The following is a 15,217-nucleotide window of genomic DNA, read 5'->3' on the forward strand; positions in this document are numbered from 1 at the left end:
AGTAACCACAGTGGGACATCCCACCTCACATCTTGGCAGGTGTATTAGTTGTGCTTTTCAAGGTCACAGAAAGGAATCCTATACACATCGTCTTCAGTGATGGGATTTTATTGTCAGAATATGAAAGCTTGGGGTAGGATGGGAAATTTCCTTATCAGCTGTGCCTCCTGGGCCCCCACCTGGGAGTGGGGGTGATGAAGCACAGCAGACTTCTTACCTATAATCAAAGGGCAGAGAGGCGATTTGTCTTCTCATTGTTCCCCTCACACAGTAAGGTCAGGGTCCAGCTTCTCACTATGAGGCTCTCCAAGTAGAAATGGTGCCCCAAATTCACCTCTTTGAAGGTCAGCTTCTCTAACATTGGGGGTTTTTGACCTGCGGCTTTGAGGATCCACAAACCCCCTTGAATTACATGCCCAAATGAGGGTTCATCCCTCTGCATTTTCTTGGGAAATGATAACCCATTTCCAAAGGAGTCTTAATCTTTGCTTCAGGTAACCATGGCTAGAGTAACATATTTGGGCTTTACTCATGGCCCATTACAATGTAGGCCGGAATGAATTCTTTTGAATGATCACCCTCAATGGGGTCCATGACCCAGTGGCAACCAGAGGCTTTCTCTCAATGTTGTGTGAGGTAATTCTCTCACTTCCCCAGACTGAATTCTGATACCTCCTCTGGTCTTTCCATTAGTCACAGAAATTCCCTCATCTCTCTGCAATTGCTCATATGCCACCCCCTGACTTGGTAACAGGTGTAGAATTGTTTCCTTGTGTGGTTCTGTGGCCAGATGAGTTTCTTTTACACTGTTCAAATGGACCTTACAGTGGGTCCCATAGTTGCTGCACTCAGTTCTGTTTCCCCCCTACGTGATCAAGGTTGAATAAGTGAAAGCTATTACAGGATTTTCACTTCTTAGAAAGCAGACAGCTTAGATTTGTCTCCCACTCTTCAGTAGCAATGATTCTACAGCTGGATGTACAGAGAGTTGTAAGCAATCCCAAAGGTTTTTGTGGCCCACGCCTCTTTACAGAGGTAGATTTTCAACTACCTCGGAGAGGGTTTTCAGGATACCCAGTGTTGACTCAGACTCAATCAACAGCATTATCAAAACAAATGAAGAGCAAAGTGAAGAAGAAAGTCCAAATGCTGTTATTCAATCACAAAAATTGAAGGTGACATGAACTTATGTTGCTTTTTCAGTCAGTTACTCTAAGTCAAATCCATTTTACCTCTTAATATAAGTGACCCTTTTGTTGGCCAAGGCTCTGCTTGGGCTTCAGGGCCCTGAGTTGGAGAAACTGGAAAGCTTTGAGTACTGTTTGGTTTTGGAACAATGCTGTACATGGTTCAAAGATGTCATTAACTATAAGTGAATTAACAGCAGCACCTACCAAAGCTAATCAAAGCCAGGAAACAAAATTTATTTTCCCGAAGTTTTCAGTTAGCTGAACTTGAAAATGTTTAGAGACTTGATAATGTGAATATATCATAAGGGTCTTATACATTTTTTTAGGCAAGTCTGTTGAGAACAAGGATGATCACTACTCAATTCCCTTGGCATCAAATATCATTGCCAATTTTTGCAGAAACTTCTCATGTGAAGACCAGTGTAACTGTAAAAATACTTTTTCATCCTTTGAGAAAGTTGAACTCTTTTTAAAAAGGAATGAAAATTCATTTCAATCCAAAGGCATTGAGGGCTGTCATTTGTATTTTCTGCTTTTGTTTTGAAAGATGTTTTGTTTTATCAATATCAGATCTTTTATTACAATATTCTTTAAGGTAAAGAAAAAAGCCAATATTTCAATAATGTGCTCTACACAGCTTCAAGAAAGGCATACAAAGCATGATGTAATATTTTACTTTTCTCTTTGGAGTTCAAAAGGGTTGGAACAATGCTTACATTGACTCAGGAAGAGAGAAAACCCTTACGAAGGAAGCCAGGTCAGCACAACCAGCTGGCATTTTGTTTATCTTCTTAGCATTAAAAAAAAAAAAAAAAAAAAAAAAAAAAACAACTTTTTCTTGGCTCTGCTTCTGAACTTACCTGCTATAGTGCATTTCATTTTCAAAGGGCTTGGTTCTTTTCCTTGTATTTGAACACACATCCTATTTGATGGAAGAACTTCCATTAAATTACCGTGTCAGCTCCCATCACGCTCTCTTTTCATGGCTCTTGCTGTCTAGGTTATAAGAACCCATGGCAAGCAGGAGAGTCCTCAAAGGAATGTGTGTTGGATCTTCTTGAAATGTGTTGCCCAGATCTGGTGAGGTCTTTGCCTCCAGGAAGCAGCAGGAAGAAGGTAGGTTGGCCTGTGCTCAGTCTTTCTTATTGGATGGGTTTTTCTTAAGAACAGCCACAGAAAGTAGTGGTGCCTCAGGGACTGACTGATACCAAGGTGAGTGTTATTAATAAATGTGAAATAAGCAACTTCCTCAATGATACTTCTTGGATGGAATTTAGCATATAATTTCAACCTGGTGCTGTTCAGTGCTTCCTCTTAGAGTCCGAGAAGTTGCCTCCTTTTCTCCCACTGGACGAATGTGTTATCACTTTCAAGCTTTTTTGCTGTGAAGACAAAAATAATAAAATCAGCCCTGCCAACTACCTTATTTCAGTGGCCAGTTTTCCTTCCTCTAATGAACAGTGCTGGCCAGTGTGACTGAATCACTGCATGTGGGCAGCACGACTCACGCATGTGTCAGACAGTCAGCGTCCTGGGCAGGCTCTCCCTTTTTGGAGTGCAGCTCTAGGTGGACAGGGACACCTCTTCAGACTTGCTTTAGTTGGAGAAAAGCTCAGAGAGAATAAAGAACCTACCCTTTTCCTTGAAATTAAGGGTTATTGAGCTTTGCTAAGGTAGCGTGGAAAGGTGAAAGAGTGAAACCCCCAAGCTCTACACCGGGGGGTGGTGGGCACTTGTTAAATAGTGTTACGCATGCTGAGGAAATCCTCACTTTGGACTCAGCGTGGAAGTTAAGATTGTTTTACGCAATGAGTGTAGGCCAAGTGAGCATCATTCCTTACACAATGCTGCTGCTTAATGACTGTGTACCTGTGAGGTGTGTTACATGTGATGTACATTTGGTTTTCCTAGAGGTTGTCTCAGTATATACTCATATGACTCAACTCCTTCTGTGTTCTTGGCTTTTCTGTCAGTGGAAGTAATGGTGATGTGTGTTTGCTCACCTCACCAGCTTTTAAACTGAACACTGATTCCCTGGCATGGGGAAACACTTCTCATTTCTTCAGCAAAATGTCCAACAGGCCAAGCTAGTTTGTAGTCAGTTTCTCACCTTGAAAAATCTTGTCTTTTATATAATCTCCAACACTTAAAATGGAGGAATGTCTAGATCACTATCAAATTCTTTTCATATCTTTTTTTAATACTGATACCATTGGATCTTTTGATGAATAGCATTTAAAAAAAAAGAGGGATGGTGTATTAGAAGTTTCCTGGGAATGCTAAAACAAAGTAACATAATCTGGGTAGGTTAAAACAGTGGAAACTTACTTTCTCACAGTTCTGGAAGTTCTAGAAGCCCAAAGTCAAGGTGTTGGCAGGGCCATGCTTTCTTTGAAGGCTCTAGGGGAGGATCCTTCCTCGCTTCTTCCTAGCTTCTCCGAGGTGCCAGCAATCCTTGGTGTTCCTTGGCTTGTAAATTCATCACTCCAATCTCTGCCTCCATTATCACACAGCATTCTCCCTCCATATCTTTGTGTGTTGGAATTTCCCTCTTATAAGAGCACTAAAGCCCACACTCATCCTCAACTTAATGGGATCACATCTGCCATGACCTTATTTCCAAATAAGATCACACTCAAGTTCAAGTGGACATAAATTTTTGGTAGATACTATTCAGCTTAGTACAGGTAGTCTTGAGAATACTCTTCTAAATATTCTAAATCCCTTTAACCTAAATGTGGTTCAAGCAAATACCACTACAGAAATAATCACCATCACATCCCAAGCTCCATTAATGGCACACATTTGTATTCATTTAACAAATAGTTACCAAGAGTCCATCAGACACCAGGGACAGTGATGGGCACTAGGGAAGACAGTAATGAACCAGAGAGATGAGGTCCCTGTTTTCAAGGAGCTTACATTCTAGTCGGGGAAGAGATACACAGTATAATTCATTTGTACTCACAGGCAGTATTTATTGAGAACTGACCATGTGCCGGTCACTGAGGATGAGGAAAAGGAAGAAAGAGCAGAGTCCATGCCCTCATGGAACTTACTTTCTACTGGTAGAGGGACAATGCATAAATAGGTAAATGAGTAAACAAAATAATTTTAGCTGGTGATAATGCTATGAGGAAAGTAACAGGGCAGAGAAGTACAGGGTACTCTTTTGATCTGAGCCCTGAAGGAAGCCAGGGTATGAGAATTGTGACTGTCTCCATTCAGTGTTCTAGTAGGGGGAACAGGAGGTAAAGGCAAGTTCCTGGTACCTTGAGGAAGAGCTGAAGGCCAGTGTGGCCTCTGGGAGCCAAGCAGGATGGAACAGAAAGAAAGGGATTGAGCAGTAGCCTGGGGCTCACGTAGAGCCCAGTAAACCACCATGAGATACTATCACTCTAAATGCTCTGGAAAGCAGTCTAAGGGTTATGAGCAGAGAGAGGAATTTGGATTTACTTGGATTTGATAGGGAACCCCTTTGGCCATTGGGTGTGTAATGGGTAGAAAAGGGATCATATTTAGCTGCAGGGGAGGCAGGGACCTTGACCACAGAGCCATTGGGATTCAGACAGTGAAAAGGGCTGTGAAGTAATCTTGGCATGAAGGAGAGGAGGGGTATGAAGAAAGGTAATTACATTGGATGGCTAGTATCCAGGCAAGGCCTCCCTGAGGAGGTGGCATTTTAGTGCATACATGAGTGACTGGAAGTGACTAGATTTCTCAAGATCTTGAGAGAACAGAAATTGGAAAGTTCTAAGTCCGCTGTGTTAAAGGCAAGAAAGAACAGCTGGAACCTAGATGATTCCAGCCTAGAAAGTCAGCAGATGCACCATGAGGACTGAGGGAAAAAACCCAGAGTAGTGTCAAGTCCACCCCCTGGAGCCTTGTGTTTGTTCCCTGAGCCTCCTCAGGGTCCCAGAAGGGACATGAGGCTCTGCAACTGCCTACCAGGAACAGAGTATTTCACCTTGGCCCTGGAGTCACTGTCTGTGGCCCACAGGCTTCTGTTGTATTGTAAGGGACAACATTCCTCAGTGTAAGAGAAGTGACTGCTTTCTGAGATGCATTCATTTAGAGGATCTCCCTCTGCAAAGCATTACAACTAATCGTTCTCAAAAGCCTGTGCCTTTTCACACAGCAAAACCATTTCCAGGAATCTGCCCTACAGAAACAAAGTTACCAATACTTAAATACAGTGTATGAAGATTTTACTGTGCCATAGGTTATAATAGCAGAAACAACATTAAATAAACTGAAACAATCTCCTTCATTGTTTTCTCAATGATTCATTTTTTAATTAAAAGAAAACTTTTGGGCTGAGTATGCATTCTAACTTTATTCTTCTAGTTTTCCTGATTGATATTTTCATAGACAGTTTTGTCAAAAGTAAATTGAAATGTAGCAAAATTTGGATCAGCCTTGCACTAGATACAAAAACAAAACCCGTTAAAGCATAAATGAAAACAAATGAAGGTGCATTGTGGCTTCTCAGTGTGGTTCAGTGTATAATGGCCCACTTTGATAGATAAATGGCCAATGTTTCACAAAATTGCCTATTTTCTCAGTGAAGGGAGATATCTCTTTTCTGCACATGGCTCATGAGTTACAAATTCGTTCTGATTGCCAGTAAATTGTGGACTAGATGATTAAAAGAACATTCGAATGATAATGCTTTCCTGTATGCAACCAAAGAAACTAAATGGGAAGAAAATATACCCATGACTCAAACCCCAAGTTTCTTTTAAGGAAAAAGAAGTCAGATCTTACCATTAATTTTTGGTCCAAACAGCAGGAGATAAAATACAGAATTTAATATGAGGGAAAAAAAACTAAAGGAATTTGAATAAAGCCTATCAATAGGAAAATGGATGAATACATTATAGTACATCTATAATATGGATGTCTATGCAGCCATTAAAAAGAATGTGTAGGGTCTGTATTTGCAGACTCAAAAAATTATGTATTGTGGATATTTTTCTAAGTTAAAAAAATTTGCTATGTTTTTATTGAATTAGTCAGTTTACACTCTTGTGTCAATTTCTAGTGTACAGCACAATGCTTTAGTCTTATAGGAACATGCATATATTCATTTTCATATTCTTTTTCACCACAAGTTACTATAAGATATTGAATACAGTTCCCTGTGCTATATAGTAGAATATTGTTGTTTATTTTATATATAGTAATTAGTATCTGCAAATATCAAAACCCCAATTTATCCCTTCCCACTCCCTTAGCCCCTTGGTAACCTTAAGTTTGTTTTCTATGTCTATGAGTGCTTGTTTTGTAAATAAGTTCATTTTTCTTTTTTTAGATTCCATGTATAAGTGATATCATATGGTATTTTTCTTTCTCTTTCTGGCTTCACTTAGAATGACCTTCTCCAGGTGCATCCATGTTGCTGCAAATGGCATTATTTTAGTCTTTCTTATGGCTGAGTAGTATTTCATTGTATAAATATACCACAGCTTCTTTAATCTAGTCGTCTGTCTGTTGATGGATATTTAGATTGTTTCCATGTCTTTGTTATTGTAAATAGTGCTGTTGTGAACATTGGGGTGCATATAATTTTTGAGTTAAGGTTCCCTCTGGATATTTGCCCAGGATTGGGATTGCTGGATCACATGATAAGTCTATTTTTAGACTTTTGAGGAATCTCCATACTGTTTTCCATAACAGCTGCACCAAACTGCATTCCTACCAACAGTGTAGGAAGGTTTGCTTTTCTCCACACCCTCTCCAGCATTTATCATTTGTGAACTTTTTAATGATGGCCATTCTGACTGATGTGAGGTGATACCTCATTGTAGTTTTGATTTGCATTTCTCTGATAATTAGTGATATTGAGCATTTTTTTTTCATGTGCTTATAGGCCATTTGTGTGTCTTCATTGGAGAGTTGTTTGTCTTCTGCCCATTTTTGGATTGAGTTGGGGTTTTTTTGTTTATTTATTTTGTTATTAAGTTGTATGAATTGTTTATATATTCTGGAAGCTAAGCCCTTGTCAGCCTCATCTTTTGCAAATATTTTCTCCCATTCCATAGGTTGTCTTCTTGTTTTGCTTATGGTTTGCTTTGTTATTCAAAGCTTATAAATTTAATTTGGTCCCATTTGTTTATTTTTGCTTTTATTTCTATTGCATGGGTAGGCTGCCCTAGGAGAACATTGCTGAGATTTATGTCAGATAATGTTGTGCCTATGTTTTCTTCTAAGAGGTTTATAGTGTCATTTTGTGTTGGTATAAGAACAGACATTGGATCAATGGAACAAAATAGAAAGCCCAGAAATAAACCCACAAACTTTTGATCAATTAATCTTTGACAAAGGAGTCAAGAACATACAATGGAGTAAAGACAATCTCTTCAGCAAATGGTTTTGGGAAAGCTGGACAGCTGCATGTAAATCAGTGAAGTTAGAACACTCCCCTACACCATATACAAAAAGACTCAAAGTGGCTTAAAGAATTAAACATCTTGGCTTTTGATTTTATACAGGTGAGTCACTCATTTGAGGTTTCAAAGCAACATGTCTCTAATTTAGGACAGGCTGTTTCTCAGTTTGGATGTGAATGACAGGTAATCTGGGAAGGTGGACACTTTTCATGATCCAAAGGAGGCTATTCACATGGAGTTCAGTATAAATTGTGTCCCCTGAAGCATAAGTCTGTTGATGTCTCTTGAAAGACCATACTAGTCAGATTCTACAACATACAGGTTGGCTATTCCCAAGAGGAAATGTGACTTGATTTGAAATTAAAAAGCAGACATTCAACCTCACATCTACCACAAAGTACTATATGCTTCCATGAATCTGGGCCACACTTTTGAAAAATCTGAAGTGGATATGAAGTACATCTGTCAAGGAAGACATGAGAAGGAGCACAATAATTTTAATTTATTTATTTTAAAAAATTTATCGAAGTACAGTCAATTACAATGTGTCAATTTCTGGTGTACAGCACAATGTCCCAATCATGCATATACATACGTATATTTATTTTCATATTTTTTCATTAAAGATTATTAGAAGATATTGAATATAGTTCCCTGTGGTACATAGAAGAAAGTTTAAAAAAAATGTATGTATATATAGTGGCTAACATTTGTAAATCTCAAACTCCCAAATTTATCCCTTCCCATCCCCTTTCCCTAGTAACCATGAGATTGTTTACTGTGTCTGCGAGTCTGTTTCTGTTTTGTAGATGAGTTCATAGTATCCTTTTTTTTTAGGTTGCACATATGAGTGATATTGTATTTTCCTTTCTCTTTCTGTCTTACTTCACTTAGAATGATGATCTTGAGGTCTATCCATGTTGCTGCAAATGGCATTAGTTTATTATTTTTTATGGCTGAATAGTATTCCATTGTGTAAATATACTGCAACTTCTTTATCCAGTCATCTGTCGATGGACATTTAGGTTGCTTCCATGTCTTGGCTATTGTGCTTGCTATGAACATTGGGGTGCATATATCTTTTGGAATTAGAGTTCCCTCTGGGTATACCCAGAAGTGGGATTGTTGGGTCATATTGTAGGTCTATTTTTAGCTTTTTTGAGGACTCTCCATACTGTTTTCCATAATGGCTGCACCAAACTACATTCTCATCAATAGTGTAGGAGGGTTTCCTTTTCTCCACACCCTTTCCAGCATTTATTGTTCATGGACTTTTGGATAATGGTCATTCTGTCTGGTGTGACGTGATACCTTTTTGTAGTTTTGATTTGCATTTCAGGAGCACAATAATGATCCATCTTGGCAACGCAGATTCTCCAGTGAATGGGAAAGTTGGTAGATGTGAGCTTAAGAAAGTGAAGGCTAGTACATCCATATGTACCCACCTACCTACCTACATACAAACCACAAGATTTCTGTGACTGACACAACTGCCCAGTCATGAACACAGTGTAGAGGTTTTGTTGGTACAGTAATGTTCTTCACGTACATTGGGTAAACATTAGGTTTACAGATAAAGGAACTTAATGTATAAGTATTTACAGGAGTAAGTGAGGTATAAATATTTAGCACCTGAAAGGGAGAGAAAGAAGATGGTGTTGTGGTTACCCCCACAGAGGGCGTTAGAACCCTCCACCCAAAATTTGGTTCAGATATCAAAACTGATGAACACATACATACAACCAAGAAGGTATGACAGGTTTATCACTCATATAATGAGGTCTTCTTGGGAAAGCAGGGTGGGCTTCCAAGCAAGTCCAGAAGTGGACTGAAAGCTGGGAGAGCTTGGGGTTTTATGGTGGTTAGGTAGTGGGGCTGGGGTGATGATTCCTATGTATAGGTGAGGCTTGCATGATCTGAACTTCTTACCAGTGCTAAAGGAGTGAGATTCTAAGCTTTCTAATCAGCTTGCCCTGATGTGGGTAAGGAGAAAGGGGAGTGGTGGAGCTTGAAAGTGACCAACAGTCAAATTCATTGACTAGTGCTTTTTATATCCTAAGAAATCTGTGCCTAATCTAAAGTTAAATGTTTTTCCTATGATTTCCTTTAGAAGTTTAAAGGAAAGTTTAAAGACTTTCAGCTCTTACATTTAGGTCTATAACCCATTTGAGTTGATTTTTATATATGATGTAAGGTAAGGGTTGAGAGTATTTTCTTTTTGTTTTTGTTTTTTTACATATTGATATAAAATTGTTTCAGGACCAAGTATTGTAAAGATTTTCCTTTCCCCATTGAATTACTTTTCAAAATTGGTTTAACTATTTTATATCTTTTCTGTTTCTATATAAATTGTAGCTTCAGCTTGTAATTTCTTTTAAAACTTGTAGGGATTTTAATGGGGATTTCTTTGAATCTATGGATCATTTTGGGGAGAATGGATATCTAAAAATTACTAACTCTTCTCATTCACTGACACAGTGGATATTCTATTTTTCTGAGTACTCTTTTTTTCATGTTGTTTTATACTTTTCAGTGCATGTATTACATATTTTATTAAAGGTATTTCTAATTATTTTTTAAATTTTGATGATACTATAAGTAAGATATATTTTAAAATTTCCGCTTGCTACTATATAATATACTGTATATTTACTTTTTTTCTTTTCTGAATTAAGGTATAACTGACATATAACATTTTATTAGTTTTTTTAGGTGTACAACATAGTACTTTGACATATGTATATGTTGTGAAATGATTACCACAACAAGTTTAGGTAACACTCATCACTGCACATTATTATATTTTTGATTGTGATGAGCACTTTTAAGAACTACTGTATTAGCAACTTTCAAATATGTAATAGACTATTATTAATTATAGTCATTATGCTGTACGTTATATATCAGGGTTTATTTAATTTATAACTGGGATTTTGTGCCTTTTGACCACCTTCACCCATGTCACTCGCCGGCCCTGCTTCTGGCAACTGCCAATCTGTTTGCTTCATTGATGAGAGTTTTTTTTTTTTTTTTTCTTTTTAAGATCCCACATATACATGAGATCATACAGTATTTGTCTTTCTCTGTTCAACTTATTACATTTAGCAAATCCCCTCAAGGTCCATCCATGCTGTCACAAATGGCATATTTCTTTGTTTTTTATGGCTGAATAATATTCCATTGTGTATATATGCCACATTTCCTTTATCCATTCATTCATTGATGGACACTTAGGTTCTTTCCCTGTCTTAGCTATTGTAAATAATGCTGCAATGAACATGGGATGCACATAACTTTTTGAAATGATGATTTCTCTTTCTTTAGTGATAGCTTTTTAAAAATATTCTTGAAGTGTAGTCAGTTTTAAATTTTATGTCAATTTCTGGCATATAGCACAATGCTTCAGTTATATGGGAGTATATGTATATTCATTTTCATATTTTTTCACCATAAGTTACTACAAGATATTGAATATAGTTCCCTGTGCTATAAAGCAGAAACTTCTTTTTTATCTATTTTATATAGACCAGTTAGTATCTGCAAACCTTGAACTCTCATTTTATGATTTTCCATCCCCTTCTCCCTGGTAACCATAAGTTTGTTTTCTATGTCTGTGAGTCTGTTTCTGTTTTGTAGATGAGTTCATAGTGTTTTGTTTGGTTTGTTTTTTTTTAGATTCCACATGTAAGTGATATCATACAGTATTTTTCTTTCTCTTTCTGGCTTACTTCACTTAGAATGATATTCTCCAGGTCCATCCATGTTGCTGCAAATGGCATTATTTTAGTCTTTTTATGGCTGAGTAGTAATCCATTGTATAAATATACCACAGCCTCTTTATCCAGTCATCCACGATGGACACTTAGATTGTTTCCATGTGTTGGCTGTTGTAAATAGTGCTGCTATGAACACTGGGGTGCATGTATCTTTCTGAATTAAGGTTCCCTCTGTATATATGACCAGGAGTGGGATTGCTGGATCACATGGTAAGTCTAGTTTTAGTCTTTTGAGGAATCTCCATACTGTTTTCCATAATGGCTGCACCAAACTAGATTCCCACCAAGAGTGTAGGAGGGTTCCCTTTTCTCCACAGCCTCTCCAGCATTTATCATTTGTGTACTTTTGAATGATGGCCATTCTGACTGGTGTAAGGTGAACCTCATTGTAGTTTTGATTTACATTTCTCTAATAATTAGTGATATTGAGCATTTTTCCATGTGCCTGTTGGCCATCTGTATGTCTTTATTGGAGAATTGCTTGTTTAGGTCTTATGCCCATTTTTGGATTGGGTGGGGTTTTTTTTTATTATTAATTTGTATGAGCTGTTTATATATTCTGGAAATTAAGCCCTTGTCAGTCTCATCGTTTGAAAATGTTTTCTCCCATTCGGTAAGTTGTCTTTTGTTTTGCTTATGGTTTTCTTTGCTATGCTAAACCTTGTCAGTTTAATTAGGTACCATTTGTTTATTTTTGCTTTTATTTCTATTGCCTGGGTAGACTGCCCTAGGAGAACATTTCTAAGATTTATGTCAGATAATGTTTTGTCTGTTTTCTTCTAGATTTATGGTGTCCTGTCTTACATTTAAGTCATTTTGACTTTATTTTTGTGTATGATGTGAGGGAGTATTCTAACTTCATTGATTTACATGAGGCTGTCCAGCTTTCCTAACACCACTTGTCAAAATGACTGTCTTTTCTCCATTGTATTTTCTTGCCTCCTTCGTCAAAGATTAATTGACCATAGGTATGTGTTCTAACTGTATTTTGAAAGCTCCTAATCTGAATGCCCCCTTTAGACATCTTGCAGCCTGCCATTCAGTTATAAAAAAGTACATGTTGAATTTTACTTACAAATCAAAATTGTATGGATGTTACTGTAGGTTCTTAATAATGTATTCCAAATGTACCTTTGTCTCTTCTCTGGTCCTTGAATGCACTAAAGAGATTTTTATCTTCAGAAAAGCTGCTAATATAAAACAATGCTTTATCACTAAGAAATCAAATTTGATATAATCTAAGATGGTGTATGTAAGCAAGAGGAAGAACATGAGAGCCACCTCAATCTAGGTATGTTGGTCTATGATTTTGAAAGCATTCAGTTTTGTTCCCAAGACTAGTGTCTTTTTGTGAAAACACTTGAGAGTATCAAATGCCAGCAGGGTACCAAGAATTTGAGTTCAGCTCAAAGGCATTATTGTGTTCAATCCTAAGACCTACCAGCCTCTCTCTCCTATCAACACTCTGTCCCTTGCTTTAGTTCTACCTCCCTGTCCATGAGATCAAAGCTGTACACTCCAAGGATTTCAGAGATGAAGCCTAGGCTAACTGATGTGCTGGAATTGATTTCTTCCCTGATACTTCCTCCTCTACTTCTCCCCATGCGGCATAATCTTCACCATATATTTAAAAAATTTACTTGCAAAGTTTAAAATCCTTTCAACACACATGTGTACCTACTTATAAATAACCATTCTGTCCAAGAAAGGGCTTTCAATACTCAAATATCCTTCGTACAAAATCATACTTTTTTATATGTATGAAAAGCATTTTTTTCCAATGAGCGCCTAATTCCTCTAGCTCCACTGAGATGTTGGCTTTATTTCAGTTTAAACCTTCTAACACTTTCTAATAACAGTGGGTCTTTCTCTGAATAATAGCAAGTGAAATACCAACATGGAGGACCAGTTTTATAAATGCCCCTAAATTGAACACAAACATATTTTGCACTGATAAACTATTAAGAGCAATAGATAGAAACTAGAGCAAAATTATTTCGTTAACTCAATATTTTATTTGGTGTCAAGGCATTAACTTTGAGGTTCTATAAGTCATTTGATTAATAATTTTAGAAGAACCCATTCTAGAAAATACTTATTATCCATTGTGCCACCAGATTTGAAGAGGGCATTAACTTTGAATTAATTTATTGAAGCACTTACAGTTTTTTAATATCCACTTAGGTACAAAACTTTTGTAAGAAAGATAACACTTTTAGTTATTGCATTATATAATTTCCTATTTTACAGGAGGCATAATGCAAACTCATATGCATAAATATACATGATATAACCATTAAAAGATTTAAAACTACAAACTAGAATTTAACAGGCAAAATGCTTAATATGGCTTTTAGGAAAAGTAACTGTTTAGAAATGATTTGTTATTGCCCCATTCAACTCATTCTTCATCAAGTGAACCTAAAAGTATGATATTCATTTAAAATGGTACATGTTATCTAAGCCAATGTAGTACACATTTTTAACATGTAGTATGCAATGATTCCTGGTTTTCTTAAATGTTCATATATACATATATATAGATATACAGTACACAGTTGTTTTAATACCCCTGAACATCTTGATTAAAACTATTACAATTGTTCTATTATAAAACTACTTGAAAAGTGGGTATAATGTCTTGGTCTTGCAGTTCAGTCCTACAGAATTGAAAATAAAATGTTGGTTATAAATCCAGTCTTTACAAAAACTTGAATAGTGGCCTCACACTCATATTTGTATTACACTGAAAACATCTGATTCGCTTAAAGGTATTTACATCTTCTTGTCCTTGGTTTCTGTGTGAAATATACAGAAGTTAAGAATGAGACAACTGTAGGCAGGCCTATTTGTTAGGTTTTTCTACTTGTTCATTTTTGCATAAGTTCCAAATCTCTTCTTTTGAGTTGTTGTTTATTTCTATTTGCCGTGTGTTACTGCTGCTGCTTTCAGTGCTCTGGAAACACTAGGTGACTACTTCTAGGAACAGGAAGAAAAGATTTAACTCCTGAAACACCCAACTCAGTCTCTGATATACTATTGCTGCATTCAGGTGTTTGATAGCTGCTGAGAGGACTGACCTCCTGTAAGAAAGGGAAACAAAACAGCATGTCACATTTGACATTGTGACCAGCTTCTGTGATCAGTCCTAACTTCCTCTCTGAACAAGCTTGTAGGAGGTTCTTCCTTAACAAGGAGCAAATGAAAATGAAAAAAGGAAAAGATGAGTGCTTAACTTCCCGTAGACCCACTGCCTGGCTTTCATTAGGCCCTTTCTGGTGTCACAAAAGAGCTCAGTGCAGGAGTCAGTGAATCAAGTGCCAAAGGGTCTGGGGTCTCCCCACCAACAGGAGCTTCATGAAGCCCTCGGCCTGAGGAAATCAACCAGAGGGGACTAGTCCCACCAACTAGTTGTAAGCAGTTCTACAAATCAACCCTGGTGCCTTGAGTGAGTTACTTACCTTTTCTGACTTCAGAGCTGTAAACGAAAAATTGGACTATTACTCAACAGATACTCTGAGTGTTTAACTACAAAACAAAACTGCGGTGCTTGGCATGTGGTTAGAGACCATCAAAGAGCAACATCCTTGCTCTAGTAGAGCTTACGTCCTAGAGAATTAAGGTTCCTGTGCAGCAGTTCTGGGCTGAGGCAGCCCAAGGTCTTCCACACTGGGAAACTGCATGCTCTCATTTTCCTAGGGTTCCAGAACTCCTCTGCTCATCTGGTCTAGGCCCTTGAGGGAACCCAGGAGGGAACACTTGGATAGGTGAGTAGATGACGCTGGGACAAGACCTTTCCTGCACGCTGTTCTCCCTTATCTTGTAGTGTTCAGTTCTGCCAACAAGCAAACAAGAAGAG

General features: G+C 37.6%; 1 pseudogene; it reads right to left on the reverse strand.

Annotated features, from left to right (window-relative positions):
• Positions 1-13,419: 13,419 nt before the first annotated feature.
• Positions 13,420-15,217, reverse strand: part of LOC141579004 (cortactin-binding protein 2-like) — a 29,093-nt pseudogene continuing 27,295 nt past the window's right edge.

The sequence above is a fragment of the Camelus bactrianus genome, chromosome 11, assembly GCF_048773025.1.
Source record: "Camelus bactrianus isolate YW-2024 breed Bactrian camel chromosome 11, ASM4877302v1, whole genome shotgun sequence".
Taxonomy (NCBI): Eukaryota; Metazoa; Chordata; class Mammalia; order Artiodactyla; family Camelidae; genus Camelus; species Camelus bactrianus.